The following is a 19,256-nucleotide window of genomic DNA, read 5'->3' as shown; positions in this document are numbered from 1 at the left end:
AGCCTGTGGAGAAAGCAGGCCTTGTCCCTCTTTGGTCTCCACCCTCGGCTCCCCATACCGCACGGATCCCCCAGGCAGCGCCCACCCACACACAGACCTGCTGGGATGTGGGCAGTTACCTCCTCCTCCTTCCCTGGCCACAGGCCCGCCCGCCTTCTGGGTAATATGGAGCTGGTAACCGGACCAAACCAGGACCAGAATTAGAAGGACGCCAGCAAACGTCAGCTCCTGCTCACGTAAGGGCCACGTCACCCGTGAGTTCAAGACCCCAATTACCACTCCCACCAGCAGTGCGGCAAGAGTCGGCCCACCCCTTTCCTTCCTGGCTACATCAGGTCCTGCCACTCATTTTCTTTTGCCAATCCCAGAGGCTGAGGAGAGCTTCTCCTTGTGGCTGAAATTTGCCTTTCTCTGGTTAACAGGGAGAAAGTGCATCTGTTCCCTTGTCCATTGGTCTTTTCTTCCTCTTTGAGGAATAGTTTTTTTTTCCCTTCTCTATTCCCTGTCCAATTGCTTCTCCCCTTCTCTCACTTTCCCCCAGCCCCAGCCTTGAAGAGCCAGCATTTTCCCTGCACTCCTATGTGCAATGGGTGGAAAGATCTCAGAAAAGAATATACGTAGTGAGAGTGTCTTACTTTCTTAAACTTTCCTGTTCATTTTTTAAAAACAGGAATATGTTACTTTTATATTGAGAAAATTAAATGATGCTATTTTCATTTGAGTGGAGAATTTAAGTGGGAGCGAAAACCCAAAAGACCTCATTAATTACATTATATTTATTTATAATACAAGAAAAAGGTTTTACTGGTTATAACCAAATGGCAGCTTTCAAAACATACTAATCCATTTTAAAATTGAAAACAGGGGTGCCTGTGTGGCTCAGTGGGTTAGGCCGCTGCCTTCGGCTCAGGTCATGATCTCAGGGTCCTGGGGTCGAGTCCCACATCAGGCTCTCTGCTCAGGAGGGAGCCTGCTTCCTCCTCTCTCTCTCTGTCTGCCTCTCTGCCTACTTGTGATTTCTCTCTGTCAAATAAATAAATAAAATCTTTAAAAAAAATTGAAAACAATTTTTTTCATACAATCTATGAATTAGTCCACAAAGAGATCTAATCTTTAGTCATCTAATTTTGGCCAGTTAATGTAAATGATCCACTACTTTTTCTACTTTAGGATCAACTTACACTTTGATAAAACAAAAGCAATACAATTCTGTCTTGTTTGATTAAAGAAAGACATGTATTTAATGCCCCAAAGTCTTGGCAGAATGCTGCAGGAACCTGTTGTGATTTGATGGCTGTTTTGAACACCTGCTCCTGGATTAGATTCCAGTCCACTAAGGAGGAGGCAGCCGAGGGTGTGGGGAATGTATAAATGGTCTGATCTCTCAGCTCTGTCAAAAAGGGAGGAAGGAGGTTGCTGACCCTCTACCTCCTTTCATATTCCTGAGCCTTCATTCCCTACATTCAGCCACTTGACTCCATCTCTGGCTCTAAAAGTACACAGGGACTGGTGACCAAGGTGGTAAATACCACCTTTACTCAGGGGACCAACTTGAGTAACTGTCTTTGGCTTCTTCCCTTTCTCCCTCCCTCCCCCAAATTCCCACAGGTGTAACTCAGGGATGCCTAGGAGGGACTGCTGCTCCCACAGAGCCCCTGCAGCTGTGGGTTCCCATGAAGAAGAAGTGATTGCTGGCTGGCAGACGCACCCAGATCGGCCTACTCTGCCCTCTCTCCTGGTGCCTTAGTTAACAGGGCTCCTTAACACTGCTGCTACCACCTGGCTGGAGGGGTGCAGCCAGCTGGGCCTCTTACCTCTGGCCTCCTTGCCACAGGACACCCAGGGAGAACCTGGTCTTGCTGCAGGGTCACTGTCTGCAGCCCACACCCACTTTGCTGCCCCCTCAGCCAAATGTGTGCCGGGACCGCAGGGAGTCTCCCCACTGACCATACCGATTAACCTAGAGTGGGGTTTCTCAACTGACCACTTCTGTGCTGTACCTGAAATTGAACACAAGGTTATGCACATACACATGTTCATTTCATGGAAAGAGGGCTCAAAGCTTTAATCAGATTCTTGTGGGCATCTATGACTTTAAAAATATAATAAACTACTTGCCTAGGAAAAAAGATATATCCCCTGTGTAGAAATCAATCTCTTCCTTTCTTTCTCTCTCTCTCTCTCTCTCTCTCTCTCTCATTATGCACATTTATTATTTTTTTTAAATGTGCAAACAATGCAGAAATGTATAAGGTAGAATGTGAACGTGCCCTACAATTCCTATTCCACCAACAACAACTTTTAACAATTTCCACCTTTCCTCATGCAAATGTAATAAGTATATGGATGCACGTGTCAAGTTCCAAGTTGAACAACAGTACACAGAATGAAATGGCTGACATTCAGTGACATTAAGTGCAATGAATCTGCACTTTGAGAACTGACATCTTTAAAAATTGTGTCTATGTTGACTTTTATGATCTTCAACAAATTTTATGTTTTTTCAAGTAGGTTATACTCATTACTTGCTAAGTTTATTCCCAAGTTTTTTATTGTTTTGTTGTTTTGAAGGATGAAATTTCCTTTATGATTATATTTTCTACCAGGTTATTGCCTATCTAAGGAAAAATAATCATGATATATTTATTTTTAGTGCCCTTTCTTAGTATTTCTGATAGTTTTTCGGTTGAAACATTTGGTTTTTCTAGGTATGCATACATAATCCCCTTCAAATGATTTTTTTTAAATTTCCTCTTTTCCAATATTTATATCTCTTGTTCTTTCATTTTCTGGATGTACTGCATTGACTAGAACTTCCAGAAAGATGTTGAATAATGGGAACTGAGGGTCTCCCAAACTTGTTCCTGAAGTAAATGGGAATAACCCCTACTATTTCACCATTTAGTGTGAGTTTGCTGTTTGTTTCTGATGTGTTCTCCTTCTGTTTTTGTGTGAATGGGGTGATGTCTAAAAACTGCACTTTTAGGGTACTTGGTTGGCTCAGTCAGTTAAGCATCTGACCTCAGCTGAGGTCATGATCTCAGGGCCCTGGAATCCAGACCTCCCACATTGGGCTCCCTGCTCAGTGGGAAGTCTTCTTATCCCTCTGCCTCTCCCCCTCCTCATGCCCTCTTCCTCCCCCCTCAAATAAATAAAATCTTTAAAAATATATAAAAGCTGCATTTTCATAACCCCTTATATAAGACAGAAAAATTCAGTTGTCCATATCATAATACTGGGAGGGAGAGGAGACTAGGGAGAATTGCCATAAATCCTGTGCTCATTGTGAATATGTTGGTGAACAAAAACAGACACTGATTCTGGAAACAAGACCTTAAGGAAATAATCACACATGCATATAAGCCGAAAAATATTGTGAATGAATGGAACATACTAATATAATAAAAGAAGTGGCAGAGTCTGGGAATCAAAAAAGACTTCCTTATGGGGGGAAAGGCAGTGAAAGTTTGAACCAAACTGAAGGAAAGCAAGTATTAACTAGGAAAGGAGGGGAGCTGGAGATAAGAATGTTCAAATTTTCCACCTTCCTGATAACCACTGTGATAACCCATATACCTCAATCCTAGGATAAATCCTGTGAAAATCACTGTTAACTTTTCAATTGACTCTCCAGGTTTTGTTGGTTTTTTTAATATATATCATCATCAACTATATATATATATATATATACATACACATACATATATAAATGTAGGTAGGTACATTGTATGGGTGTATATACACATATAGCTTTTAAAAATAATCTGGGGTCATAGAATGTGAACTATTTGTTCACCTAATATATTGTGTAAATTGTTTTATCAGATACAATAATAGTCTGCAGTGTGGATTTACCAAAATTTTACCAGTCTATTAATGATTGATATTAAGCCTCTTCCCAACCTTGGTCTATTACAAAAATGCTAAAATGGGAACCTTCATACATATATATTTTGACAATTGTGGCATTATTTTCTTATGATAAATTCCTAGAAGTGGATTGACCAGGTCAAAGTAGATGTTCATTTTTAATTATACCCATGTTGCCAACTTTAAACTCTTAAATTTTGATGTGTATATATTCCATTTTTTTTATATTTTCAATTTCTTCAATTATATGTGAGATTAAGCATCTTCTCATAGGTTTGTTAACCATTTATCTTTCTTTCTATGAATTGCCTTTTTTCCATTAAGATTTTCATCTTTTTCTTATTAATATATAAGAACTTTCTGTAAATCAAGGAAATGATCTCTTTGACTATTATAAGTGTTACAAATATATTCACAGTTTATAATTTATGGACTTCTGCAATATGGAATTTTTAAATCTTTATGATACAAAACTTATCAATTATGTCTTTACATTTTGGGGGTTGTCTGTTCTGCTTAGGAAGGCCTAGATTTTCTTCATATGTGATAATCATTTTGCAATATATATGTGTATCAAATCATCACACTGTACACCTTAAACTTACACAACATTATATTCAATTATATCTCAGTAAAACTGAGGAAAAAATGATATCTTTCTATATAAGAACGAATTTTTTCTAGTTGTCTTCATTCTTTTTCCTCAGCACCATTTCTTTTTTTTTTTCAAAGTTTTCTTTTTTTTTTTAATTTATTTGACAGACAGAGATCACAAGTAGGCAGAGAGGCAGGCAGAGAGAGAGGAAGGAAAACAGGCTCCCTGCTGAGCAGAGAGCCCGATATGGGGCTTGATCCCACATGGGATCATGACCTGAGCCAAAAGCACAGGCTTTAACCCACTGAGCCACCCAGGTGCCCCCTCAGCACCATTTCTAAATTTAAAAAAAAGAATGACTCCTAGAGCATTGCCTGGCACACTATAAGTTATCAATAAATACTTGTGGAATTAATGAGTATATCCTGCAGATTTTTTTGTTAAGAGCATTCTTAAGTAGCTTACTTTTCTCCATGGCTATTGTAAGTTGACTCTTTTCTTTATCTTACTTTTTCTGTTTATTGGTTTTATATATGAAAGTGGTTGGTTTTTACAGTTGATTTTATAGCCTGCCTCTTTATGGAATTCCTAAAGCTTCAAATAGTTTTTAGTTGATTCTCTTAGATTTTATTCACTTGCAGTAATGATCCTCTTATCTCCTTCTTTCCAATACTAATATCCATTCCCTTCTCAGATAATTACATTAAGTAGTACCTCCAGAACAGTGTTAAATAATGCGAAAAAACTGGCATCCTTGTCTTTTTCATGATATATATAAGAATGTTTCTGGTGTTTGTCCCTCAAGCCTGAGGGACTTCTTGGTGAAAACCAGGGCCAAGGAAGAGAGACCTTCTGCAGGAGCTGAAGTTTTGGCCTGTCATTGCCAGTATTCTTATTGGCAGTCACTGCCAATAAAATACAGCCCAAACCAGTGAAGGAACAGGGAAGAAAAAAATTGTCTTCTCTTTTCCTCCAAAGTCCTGTAAGTATATTCCATTGGCCAAATCCAAATCCAACTAGGAAAGGTGCCTAGGGAATACTATTCATAAGAGTAAGACTTCCAGGGCATAGAACAGAACCAAGAGGAGGAAATTGATCAGGAGGTGAAGTAAAATAAAGGATAACCAACACAGTCTACCCCTTTAGCTACTCAGCATCCATTCTTGCCCAATTAAAAAAAAAACTCATCTCCAACAGGGAGGAAGGGACAAAAAGACCCATCAGCCTCTGTACTGTCACTGAGTAATGTTAATTTATACTCTCCACATGAATCCCAATTTATAACAACCATCTCCAGTATTTTTCATATATAAGAGAAAGGAAGGAAAAAAATATATCAACAAAGATACATCTAGCTGCCACAGCTCCCCTCTGTAGCTGGTCATGAGGCCAAAGTCAATAATCCACTTCATATTCCCCTTAGCTTTTCATAGTTCTTTTCTTGGTGTAGTGACCCTAACCTTCAATCCCATCTTTATGGGATTTCAGCATTTTCCCCTTGACCAGGACTATTGGGCAAATGAGTACTAAGAGGTACTCTAATGGGTTCCAAGCAAACTTCTTTTGTTCTCATTGTGTAGTAGCAACTGTACTCCCCCTTGGTAATGGGATTCAAACACTCCAGCCAGTAGAGCAACCCCTTTCTCTGTCAGTTCAATTGCATAAGGAGACCAAAATTCCCAGGTTGCAGTTTCAGTTTTTAGTTTAGTGGAACCATGGCCTTATTCCCTGTGGGGAACACTCATCCCTTGGAAAAATAGAACCTCCAAACCTGCTAGGCCCAAGGTTGTGGAGACAAATATATATATATATATAGTTTTTTTTTCTACTGGGCTAATTGGTGTGATAGTGAGAGGGGCCACTCCCCCCCCCCACCCCTTCATTCCAGACTTGTGTATCCTCACTATGAGGGAAATACTACCATATATTTGTCACTGGTTTTATTATTTTTTTAAAGATTTTATCTATTTACTTGACAGACAGATCACAAACAGGCAGAGAGGCAGGCAGAGAGAGAGAGAGAGGAGGAAGCAGGCTCCCTGCTGAGGCTTCACGACCTGAGCTGAAGGCAGAGGCTTTAACCCACTGAGCCACCCAGGCACCCCTTGTCACTGGTTTTAAAGCAGCCATTGTATTCTTGTAGTATAGCACTCTCAACGTGGAACATCTGATCCTATAACTAAGCTTTCAGTAATTCATTTATTTTTCTATCAGGCAAGTTGCCTCTGCATGATGGAGTAAATAATACAGACTAGTAAATCTTTGGATGACTCCATTACTGTACTTCTACCATTAAATGAGTTCCTTGGTCAGAGACAATAGGATAACCCGATGATGATTAAGGCATTCTGCAAGTCAATGAATGCTGGCACTGAAGAATCATCATGAGCAAAGAAGATAAATGTGTGTCTAGAATATTTATTTCTATAAGGAAAAATTTCTGTTCTAACCATGATGAACTGTGTCCCATAAAACAATCCTACCACCATGGGGCTGACTAGTACCCCCAGGAAATGCAGTCTTATTGTATTGAATGGTTCTTCATAATCTTATTTTGTTGTCAGTTTGGGCACTTAGCAGTGTTAGTACAAGATCAACCTTGGTGAGTGGAAGTCATGTTATTCAGCCCATGCATAGCCTCCATAACACTGAAGCAAATCTAATAGAACAAACATAAAAAAATAGGGATCATTATTGCTATTCTATTTTCTATAGTGCTACATTAATTTGATAATATTTGGTTTTAGACTTTTGCATTTGTGCTTATAATTTAGATTGACCCCTGGTTTACTTTTTTAGTTCTAGTCCTCTTTGATTTGATATAAGTCTTATGAAGTCTTATAGAATTAATTGGGTAGATTTCCACCTTTTCCTGTGCTCTAGAGCACATTAAATTATTTTAAAAATTAGTGGATCCTTGATGATGTTGTGGTAGGAAAAAGAATGTCTCTTCAAAGATATCTACATATTGGAACCTATGACTGAGTTACCTTATTTGGCAAAAGGGACTTTGCAGATATGACTCAATTAAGGATATTGAGTTAGGAGATTATACAACATTGACAGGGTGGGTCTAATGTAATCACAAGGATTCTTTTTAAAAAAGTTTTACAAGAGTCCATAAAGGGGGGCAGAAGTGTCATATACGATGTGATGACAGAATTACACATCAGAGTGACATGGGGTGATGGGCAAAGGAATGCAAGCAACCAACAGACAGGGGGAAAAGCAAGGAAATAAATTCTCTACTAGAGCATCCAGAAGGAACATAGGTCTGTTATTTTAGACTTCTGACCTCCAGAACTGTAAGATAATGTGTCCTGTTTTAAGCCATTGAACTTTCAATAATTTGTTACAACAGCAGTCGGAAACTAATACAATGTCATTACTGTTTTCAAAAATCAGCAGTTTTTTAATATTTACCCTGATGTTAACCATTTCTATTGGTTCTCCTTCATTCCTGAATTCCACATTTCCCCCTGGTATCATTTCCCTTTCGGCTAGGGACCTTCCATTAGCATTTTTTTACATGTCTGTTGGCGACAAATTCTCTTGGTTTTCCTTAATCTGAGAATATCTTTATTACATCTCTGTTCTTGAAGCATTACTATGGTTTGGCAATTCTTTCCTTTAAACACTCCAAAAATGTTGTTATTCCCGTATTTTCTGACCTTCATTGTTTGCAATAAGAAAACCACAGTCTTTCAAATTGCTGTTCCTCTACAAGTAATGTGTTATTTTCCTCTAGCTTCCTTCACGTTTTTTTTTTTCTTTACATTTGGTTTTTAGTGGTTTGATAAGATGTGTCTAGTCATGGTTTTTTGTTTTTGGGGTTTTTTTTTTTTTTTTTTGTTCATCCTGCTTGGGATTTATTGACCTTCTTGAATCTAAATTTATGACATTCAAAACATCCGGGAAATGTTTAACAATTATATCCTCAAATAATTTTCCTATTCTAGGAAGGGCAAGCCAAAAAGATCAGGAACTTCTATCCCTTTACAGGACCATCTCACAGAGCAGGAGTGTCACTCAGGTAAAAGCAGGTGCCTGCTTTCAGCTCTCATGCAGTGGTACAAGAGTTCTTCCCAAGAAGAAAGGCAAGACACAAGGATGAGGAATGCTGCAGCTCTTAATCTGAGAATATCTAAATATTCTAAAGGACTGAAATCATTTGGAAAAGGTAGTAGAAAATTCCATGCATTTTAACAGTTATTGTTAAAAAAAAAAAAAAAAACAGTGGAGATTTTGGTGGGGAGGCTAGTACCTCTAATATAAGAAAAAGGTCAGAATAGTCACAAATTTCCTAGAGAGAACCAGGGAAAGAGGCAACCAATAAAAGCCATCTTAAGATCACATAAAAATTGTGGGGATCAGGAAGACTGTGTGTATATGTTAGGCTTCGTCCTCATAGGATAATTAGAGAAAGATATGAAACAAGCTTGAAGGGATTCCCCACACCACGCAGAGACCCATAAACACAGGGGAAAAGCCTCACTGGCACAAAGAGCTTAAACATAACCTCTGACCAAGAACCGACTAAATCATAAGCTACTCTGACCCAGGGACAAATCCTAGAAAGCCAAGATTAAAAATAAAGCCACAGTCATCCTTTCCAGTCTGAAAGAATGTATGAATGTCCAAGGTTATATCCTTTCAGGAACAATCAGAGAAGAGGCTTCCAAGCTACTAGTCCCTGGCTAAAGGGGAGAGGAGCAAAATATGTAAAGTCACTGAAATGTGAGCAGCTACACACATATCTAAACTCACTGAAATGTGAGCAGCTACACACATATCTAATGATAAAAGGTAAATATCTAATTGAAGGAACTTAAGCACAACCTTTGACCAGTAAGTGACATGCTAACCCACAGGCAAAACCTAAGTAGCCAGGCTAAAACATAAAAACAAGGGGAAAAGATCTGGGCTGGAACATCAGAGATGCACACAGTGAGTGTGTGTTGGGGGGAACAAACTTCACAGAATTAGTCCCACCAAGTAAACAAAAAAACAAATGACCACTGAGAGGAGCATCAGTTTACAGGGTTGCTATGTTATCTAAATAACCAGCTCTCAACAAAGGATTAAAATACATACAACAACTATATAGAAAACATAAAAGACAGTATAAGTGTATTTTGTTGTAACTCTATTTTTTTCTATTTGATTTAAAAGACAACTTCATAAAGCAATATGAATAAATCTATGTTGATATACATACATTGTATAAAGATGTGATATGTATGATAATAATGCAAGGGAGTGGGTAGGAATGAAGCCATTAGGAGCAAAGATTTGAAATTAAATTGGTATTGATCTGAAACCGATTTTTTAAGTTAAGTTGTTCATTGTAATTCCCAGAACAACTACTAAGAGAATATATTTTAAAATATAGTAAAAGAAATGACAAGGAATGAAAATGGTACACTATAAAATGTCTACTTGACATAAAAGAAAACAACAGTAGAGGAATAGAGGAACAAAAGAACATAAGTCATATAGAAAACAAATAGCAAAGCGAAATAAGTCAATCAGAGAAAGAAAGTTATCATCTGATCTCACTCATATGTGGAATTTAAGAAACAAAACAGATGATCATGGGAGAAGAGAGGGAAAAATAAAACAATACAAAATCAGAGAGGGAGACAAACTGTAAGAGACTCTTAATTATAGGAAGCAAACAGGGTTGCTGGAGGGGAGGAGGGTGGGAAGATGGGGTACCTAGGTGATGGACATTAAGGAGGGCATGTGATGTAATGACCACTGGGTATTATATAAGACTGATGATTCACCGAACTCTACCTCTGGAACTAATAATACACTATATGTTAATTCATTTGATTTAAATTAATTAATTAAAATTTAAAAATAAAATGTTAATATAAAAGAAAAGAAAACAAAGAGCAAAATAGCAGATATAAATTATCCTTATCAGTGATTGCATTAAATATAAATGTATTAAACACTCCATTTATTTATTTAGATTATATTTTTGTGTACTCTCTACACTTACTGTGGGGCTCCAACTTATAACCCCACAATGAAGAGTCACATGCTCCACTGACTGAGCCAGCCAAGCACCCCCTAAACACTCCAATTTAAAAGCAGAAATTGCAGAATGGATTTTTAAAATATGATCTATGCTACCTACAAAAGACATACAGAATCAAAGACACAAATAGGTTGACAAAGGATTAAAAAAGTTATACCCTGCAACAGTAAGCAAAAGGAACTTGGAGTGGTTATATTAATACCAGAAAAATTAGGCCCTAAGACACACATTGTTATTAAAGACTAAGAAGGGTCATTTATAATGATGAAAATGTCAAAGTACACAGAAGATATGAAAATTATAAATGTATACAGACCTAATGACAAAGCCCCAAAATACATGAAGCAAAGAAGGGAAATAAAAATATATACAAGGAATAACAATAATATATAATATATGCCAATTTCTAAGTTCTGCTGAGTGCTTAATCACTTAATTATCACAGCAATCCTATAAAATAGATATTGTTGGGGCGCCTGGGTGGCTCAGTCTGCTGGGTGTCTGCCTTTGGCTCAGGTCATGAACCCAGGGTCCTGGAATCGAGTTCACATTGGGTTCCCTGCTCAGTGGGGAATCTGCTTCTCCTTCTGCCTGCCACTCCCCCTGCTTGTCCTCTCTCTCTCTCTCTCTCTCTCTCTCTCTCTGGCAAAAAGAAATAAATAAAAAAATCTTTAAAAAATAGATATTTTTATTTTCATTCTAAATATAGGGAAAGTGAGGCAGAGAGAGATTAAGAGATTTGCTTAAGACCACACAGCTATTAAAGTGACAAAACCAGGATTTGAAGCAAAACTGTCTGGTGGCTTCTATGTTCTCAATTACTCCTTCTTATAATTCAGCTTTGAATAATATTTACCTAGACATAATATAAACACTTAATATTGATTTAATAAAATACCACAATATAACAACAATATATTAGGAGAATGTTGGACAAGTGTGGTTATATATGGAGTGGGATGAATAAGATAACTGAATACTTAACTGAAGTCATAACTGATGTATAAAAATTAAAAATCAAGAAAAAAAGTGTAAATAGGTTATTTAGCAATATGAAGGTGATGCTAGAGCAAGAGTTAAAAGATTTCAAAGTGATTGTCTCTGAGTAACAGAAATCTGGCCTGGGAAAGGATGAAGCAAACTTCCAGTGGATTTTTCTTGTTGCTGCTCTAAGCTTTACAGTATGCAATAACTATGAAAATTACCTTAAAAAAAAACAGGTTCTGGAACTAAACATAGAATAGGACTCCAATTCTGTGTAAATAATGTAACACGGAAAACTTGAGGACTATTATGCACAGAATGTGTGTGTCTTGCCAAAATTCATCCGCTGAATTTTGTATAGTCTGTGTATGGAGGTGGGGCCTCTAAGGAAGTAACTAAGGTTAAATGAGGTCACAAGAGTGGGTCCCTGTGGGACGTCTGGGTTGCTCAATCAGTTAGGAATCTGTCTTTGGCTCAGGTCATGATCCCAGGGTCCTGGGCTCCTTGCTCAGCAGGGAGTCTGCTTCTCCCTCTCCCTCTGCTGCTCTCCCTTCTTGTGCTCTCTCTCTCTGTCAGATAAATAAGTAAAATCTTTTAAAAAAAAAAAAAGAGTCCCTAATCTGATAGGATTAGTGTCCTTATAAGAAGAAGTACCAGAGTGTTCACTCACTCTCTCTAGGTGCACACACCAAGGAAAGGCCATGTGAGGTCATAGCAAGAAGGTGGCTATCTACAAGCCAGGAAGAGAACTGTCACAGAAACCAAATTTCAGCACCTAATCTTGGACTTCTCAGCCTTCAGGACTGTTAGAAAGGAAGTTTCTGTTGTTTAAACCACCCAGTCTTTGGTATTTTGCTCTAGCAGCTTAAGCAGACTAATACAAGGACATTACACTACATAAAATAAGCCTATCACAAAAGGATAAGCATCGTGTGATTCCACTTATATGAGGTAGTCAAATGCATGAGTAGTCAAATTCATAGAGACAGAAGATAGAATGGCGGTTGCCCAGGGCTGAAGGAGGGGATCATTAGGGAGTTAGTATTTAATGGGTACAGAATTTCAGTTTGAAAAGATGGAAAGAGTTCTGGAAATGGATCGTGGTTGACGGTTACACAACACTGTGAATGTGCTTAATGTCAATGGACTGTACACTTAAAAATGGTGAAGATGGTAAAACTTTTGTGTACTTTGCCACAATTTTTTAAAAGGGAAGAAAAAGAATATATAGAGATATGTAAAATATTGATGAGAGACCACATCTTCCACTGCAGCCCTGCACTCCTTTCTGCCAAAGTCCCACAGGTATTGAGCTTTCTCAGCTTTCTGTCCTCAGTTTTTCAATCTGTACCCCTTGCTGGGGCCACCTGACTCACTTCCTGGCTTCAGTTATCCTCTAAAATACATATTTTTAGTCAGACCTTGATTCTGAGCTCTAGATCCACACTTTTCAAATAAACACTGAACATCCCACTTGAAAGTCCCATAGGCACCTCAAAATCAAATAGTTTAAACCAGATTCATTACCTTTCCCTCTCAAATCTGCTCCTTCATGTTTGAAAAATAAAATGGAAAGAGAAATGGGAATACCCTTGCTGCCTCATCCTCTACTCCAGATTGCACTCTCTCCCCTATACTACACTGCCTTAAGGTTCAATCGGTTTATGTGTTTCCCAGAAATGGGCCTTTAGCCTGAGAAGAAGAACTGCATTTTCATTTTCAAAAGTGGTATTAAACTCCTGCATGACCCAGCAAGGCCACTATACCCAAAACCTTAATCCAACCCCTGACTCTGAGTCAGCTACAACACTAGATTAAGAATTGGGACCTGGAACCACAGTGGAACCCAGAACTAGCTTATAAGGCCGCTTAACTCTCCAAATTATCTAGAAATGTCATCCACTGCTATCCTAGCCTCAGTCCTACCCTTAGAATTGGGCATGTGGGGTTCTCTTTAAATCCCATGTTTTAAAGGGTCCTGCATATCACACACATACACACACACATTAAATAACATGTGGGTGCCTGTGTCACACAGGATCTGGTGCTCATTGTTGGCACAGTACAACTTATAAACCCAAACATCTGCACTTTGACTAGCACTGTTCAAGCTCCAGGAAGGTGCTTCTCCACATCTGTTTCCATCTGTCTTCTAAATAAAAGGCAACTGTGTCCAGATGCCATGACCATTTGTGGATTATGCCACTGCTCACCCAAGAGACAGACATTATTTCAGAAGGCAGGGAAGATTCAAGCAGTAGAAGCACTTATGGAAGATAAAAAACAAGCTTGCCAAAGCCTTCTCAGATACATGAATGCAATAGGTTTTTGTTTAACAAACTATCATTTCCCAGTAGTGCCCATTTTCTTGCCTGTCCTTATTTCCCAGTCTGCGGCTCCAGAGGTAAAAAAAAAAAAAAAAAAAAAAAAAAGAAAGAAAAAATTAGTGCAGTATTTGCAACAGTTGCACAGAGAGGCTAAAGAACATTTCATAATATTAAACAACTATATTACTCTTAATTTTAGGGTGGATAGATTAGATAGATAGACAGACAGACATATGATAGTCAGACAGATAGATATAGCATGTCTAAGGCATGGATGTCACAGATTGGATGTTCCAGGAAGCAGATTCTGAGACAAATATTAAAGTATAGAACATTTATTGAGAAGTGCTCCTGGGATCGACACTTGTGGAAGGAAAGGGAGGAAAGCAGCAGAAATGAAAAACAGGAGAAATCAAATTTTAGCGCACTATCGACAGAATGCCTAAGCATACTTTAGAGTGAATTATGAAGACAGAATTAAACTCCAGAACTATCTCAGTTAGAGGCAAGATGGCCAGGCCTTTGTACACAGCATAAATGAGTCACTGGATGTGGGTCATCCTGAGAATGGGATGTGATCTGAAACAAGATAACTCTCAGCTAATGCAATCCTGTAAGAAGGCTGGCAGCCAAGGACTCTCTGATGGCAGTATTCCTAACTGAAGTAATAAGGCCTTAATTGTTAAAGGGAGCTCTGGGAAAGGTATTGCAGTATCCACCACAGTCCACCCCTTGAGCCTCCTACATCCATTTCACTATATTCTGGGATCAGCTCTTCCAGGAGTCTGATGGGTCCCTCTCTTCCTAAGAGAAACTTAGGACAAACTACAACCCTTAGTACTGCAGCTGGCCTCAAAGCTACAGATAATCATTTTCCCCTTCCACTGACAATTACAGATCTCCATCAGTCTTAAGGTCTTGGTGGTTTCCTTGGTGGTATGACCCAGACCCTCATTCCCGGTCACCATGTCTTTCTCATGCTGGTGTTGCTATACTTGCTGGGTGGCTCAGTTGGTTAAGCATCTGCCTTCAACTCAGATCATGATCCTGGAGCCCAACATCAGGCTCTCCGCTCAGCGGGGAGTCTGCTTCTCCCTCTGCCCCTCACCCCGCTTGAGTGCTCGCTCTCTCTCTCTCTCAAATGAGTAAATAAAATCTTTAAAAAAAAAAAAAAAGAGATCTCCCAAGGGGCCACAGGTGTATAGTGAATGAATGATGCTAGTGCATTAGTGGAGGATCTGCTATCATGGAGGATCTGCTCTTGCTGACTGTGTAGGTGCTTTTATTCTCCAGTCCTGCTTGTGCTTGATCCTGTGTGTAAAAGTTCCATCTTGTTGCTGGGCCTGCCCACCCTTACACCTTGGCGGATCTGACAGCATTCAGTTCATGATGGACAAGTTTTAGCTTGATGTCCTATGGCCAGGCATTCCTTCTCTATCAGGATGTAGTAGCATGTGAGGAGCTGTTTTTAAGATATATAATTTTCCACTATACATGGCATGGTTTGCTCCAGAACCTAAATTCTGGACTAAGTTCTGACCTCCCCACTGGGGCTTATCAAAAACTTCCTGTGGCATCTTTTGCCCACACAGATAACTCTAATGCTATAGGGCCTCTCCATTGTACAGAGCAAGTGACAGGACTACTTGAAACCACAGCCTGGACCTGCTATGGGACCTCCTCTTGCTCTAGGCTCCACTCAAAGCTGGAAGCTTTTTGTGTCACCCAGTATACGGGTAGAAACAGTAATTCCAGGTGTGAAATGTGCTTTTTCCAGAATATGAAGAAGCTTAACAGATGTTGAGTTTCCTACTTTGTGGGAAATAATGTGTGCAATAATTTGTCCTTTAATTTAGGAGGTGATCTCCTGGCATGACCCTTGGGTTATTCAACCTCAAAAACCTGCACTTAATGTAGCCAGCCCATGCATCTTTGTAGGGCTTACCTCCTATAATGGGGTGTACATATGTTTCACCAACGCCTCCAACATGCTAACCACTTCTTATTCATTTTGGTCCGATTAGCATGATGTCATCAACATAGTGGACTATTCGTATTGTATTCAAATGGTCCAGATATCTCCAGACTATAATAGGACAGAGGACAAGAGAATTAGTACACCTTTGAGGAAAAAATATAAATGTATACTGTTATCTATTCTATCTGAATATGAACTTCTGATGTTTTATTCTGACAGGGATAAACTACATTTTCCAAATCAATAGTTAATTACTAGGTATCTAAGGTCATGTTATTCTGCTTTAGCAAAGATATTATATCTGACACAGTGGCTGCACTTGTATCACTACTTGGTTGAGTTTGCAGTGTCTGTCATCTACCAGGCTCTGCCTACATTTTATGGGCCCAAACTGGTGCATTAAATGTAGATATGATGGGGACCACTTCCCAGCATCCCTTAGGTCTTCAAAGGTGGCACTCACTTCTGCCCTCCTCCCCAAGATGCTATATGTTTTCATTTATTATCCTGGCCAGGGAGGGTGAGGGCAGTTTCAGAAACTTCTGCTTTCATCTACAAAGGGCTCTGACTCCACAGGTCAGGAAACCAATGTAGGAAATACCAAAATATCTATTCAATTAGACATTCAGAGATCAGGAATATAGCCACCAGGTAGGTTTATGGATCCAGTGGATCCACTGTGAACCCAACACAGGCCAGGAGTCCATTAAATACCAGGCTCCTGTCTGCCCTTAATCTAAGAAGGGGGACAAAATGACATTTTAGATCTCTGGGTACACTCGGTATATCAACTCATAACCAGTGTCCATTGGTCCTCAAAATGTTTGGGTATTCTTCTTTTCCCTGCATACAGTTACATGCATAAATAGAAGGACCAGAGGAATCATGACTACATGTATGTTATAGGGTTCTTCTTCCAAGTCACCCCAGCCTCTCCTTCAAGCAGTGCACCCTGGTTCAAAAACCAACTTAGGATCAGAAGCTGAGCAAGGAATTGTGACTTTTTACTGAGACACCATCCTTCATGTTCCTGACCATCTTTTATTTCTTTTGGTGGTTCATGTTGAGTACAGACCCTTGGCTTATTTTCCCCAAGGCACTGTGTTATATTGACCATGTAGTCTACTAACTACCTCTTAACCATCTATTCACCAGGAGCACTGTATTCTATTAACCATCCCCACAGCTCCCTGAGGATCAGCCCCCTTGCCCCCACCTATAGTGCATTATGGTATTTGCATCCACCAGACTTGTGATGGTTATGTGCAATCATCCTGTCTCTATTGTTTCAGGCCATCACCATTTCTATCAGTGATCCCCATTCTCTAACATCCTCTCCTACTGGGAACTTCTTAGCAATTCTGCCATTCCTCTCACCAGTGCCTTCCTTATAGCCTTAGTAAATAGTGTGCCTTTGGGGTCCTCCTGCAGAATACAGTCTTCCAGAGGGTTTTCTGGAAATACACAATATATTTATTCTATCACTCCCACTTTCCTGAGCCTTTAATCCTCTCTCTCCCCTCTGTTATGACAACTTGGGCATTTATACTTCTCTTAATTCTTTTTTTTTTTTTTTTCCTGCACTCTGAGAAGCTGTTCTAGTGTTGAGTTCACGTAATCTCCTGGTGTCCTTCCCAGGGTGTTAAATACTGTATTTTGGGAGAGAACTCACAAAAGAATTAATTTTCCCTTATTCAATTTTATATTCCAGCTCCCCTGATCAAGGCCCTCAGAATTCAGTCCCATCCTTCCTCCTCAGTACCTGCTAGTACACGCTGGCTAGGTCCTATAGCTTCTTCCTGGGGTAGTCCCTTTCCTTCCTTCTTAGGCCCAGGACAACCCCAGAGAAGTTACGCTGTGACTTAACTTTATATATAGGCCCAGGGGCCAAGATGAGAAGTGGGGCAGATTCTGAGGGAAACGCATATTATCTTACAGGAGAAAGGGCTCTGCAGGATCAAACAAAGTGAAGCACTAGCCCTTAATAGGAAGGAGTGGGACACTTCTGAACACTCAAGGTCTCCAGGAAAATCTGAGGATATAAGATTTTTAGGGATGTCAATCCAGAAGTCCCCATCCCATGTATCGGGGTCCCATTCCTTCCTAACCAGGGCCCTGATCTTGGCATAGCACTTTTCTTAGTTGGGATTTTAACTTTCTTCAAAGCTTGCTTTGAGTAAGTACTGGGCCTGGTCCTCAGATTTCTCTACCCTTTACCTGGGAAAGATGAGGGCCTCTTTATATGCTATGAATGAAATCCTCTGGCTTTCACATATAGCATTTAATTGTTGACTAATTTAATTTGGCTTTTCATTATTTTTTTCTAGAAGTCAGGCATAGAAATAGCTATCCAGTTTTCTGGACTTCCTTATAGTTAATATTTCCCACATATTTCTCAAAATTCTGGTATATAGAACCAGCTAATACATCCCCTTCCACCAGTGCCATCCCAGTTTGCCGTCAGTGAAAGCTCTAATAATTCCTCTGTCACTTGTTCCAGATGCTTCTCTATTCCACCTACCATCAGCGATGGGGTCCTCATTGCCAGCTGGGCAGCAGGTGATTCATCTTCAAAATTTCACCACAGTGTATGCTTTCCTGAACTACTCCTCATACCAACTGTTGTAGGTTGGCTTCCTGGAGAGCAGACTCAGAATTCAGCATGAAGGGCTTTTATTAGGGAGTGCTCTTGAGATCAGAATCTGTGGAAGGGAAGAGAAGGAAGCAGGATTGGACAGAGGGAGAAGTTAAGCTGTCCCTTTTGTGGCAAGAAGGCCATGGTAATCATCCATTGGCTGGAAGTACCCCAGGAAGGAGTCACGACCTTTGGGGAGGTGACTTTCCAGTTGAGGCAATTCCTGAAAAGGGATGACAGCTGAGGGCTGTCTGTTGGCAGCACTCCTAGCAACTAAATAATAACCTTTTTGTTCCTGAAGGAGAATTAGGGCAGCAGATTGCAGAATCTGCCACAAGCATGACATCATTTTTTCCACTAGAAATTTAGTGGCCATTGAATAATAGAATTGACAACAGTTTTACTTTTAAAATGGTGAATAGGATTTAAATTGTCAAACATTTACATGTATATTTAGAATTTTATTTAAATATTTATTTATTTACTAAAATTTTAATTTATGCCTTCCAAATAGCTAGACACCAGTATGTGAGCCTCTATTTATTTATACTTCTGCTCTGGTTCCCTGAAGTGCTACTGACAGGTCTGCTTAGCCCAAATCCATCCACTTCCTCTTGGTAAATTATGCAAAAACTCCTGTTGTGTATTGTATGAAAATCAGAAAATACAAGTGAGTAAAAAACAGGTAAAATTACCCATTAACCTAACACCCATAGTCTCAGAGTATACACCAAAGCTTATATATGAGATAGTTGAATATATATACTTTTTCTTTATAAAAAGTACAGCATGTGCTCTTGTAGCCTATTTTCCCCCTC

General features: G+C 39.3%; 1 protein-coding gene across 15 annotated transcripts in view; it reads right to left on the bottom strand.

The window, feature by feature from the left end:
* LOC131821169 (armadillo repeat-containing X-linked protein 1) overlaps positions 1–19,256 on the bottom strand; it is an 85,161-nt gene that overhangs the window by 3,872 nt on the left and 62,033 nt on the right. For 7 of the 15 annotated variants that reach the window (XM_059157015.1, XM_059157026.1, XM_059157027.1 and 4 more), the window contains 2 exons: positions 18,325–18,505; positions 15,771–15,911 (listed from right to left, as the gene is read on the bottom strand). The gene's annotated coding sequence lies outside the window, so the exon portion shown is untranslated. Of the gene's footprint in view, positions 1–97; positions 268–15,770; positions 15,912–18,324; positions 18,506–19,256 lie in introns of those variants that run through there. The other 8 variants (XM_059157016.1, XM_059157029.1, XM_059157030.1 and 5 more) reach the window with 3 other exon arrangements.

Source organism: Mustela lutreola, chromosome X (genome assembly GCF_030435805.1).
Source record: "Mustela lutreola isolate mMusLut2 chromosome X, mMusLut2.pri, whole genome shotgun sequence".
Classification (NCBI taxonomy): domain Eukaryota; kingdom Metazoa; phylum Chordata; class Mammalia; order Carnivora; family Mustelidae; genus Mustela; species Mustela lutreola.
The sequence above is the reverse complement of the archived record's forward strand: the minus strand, read 5'-3'. Positions and strand labels throughout refer to the sequence as shown.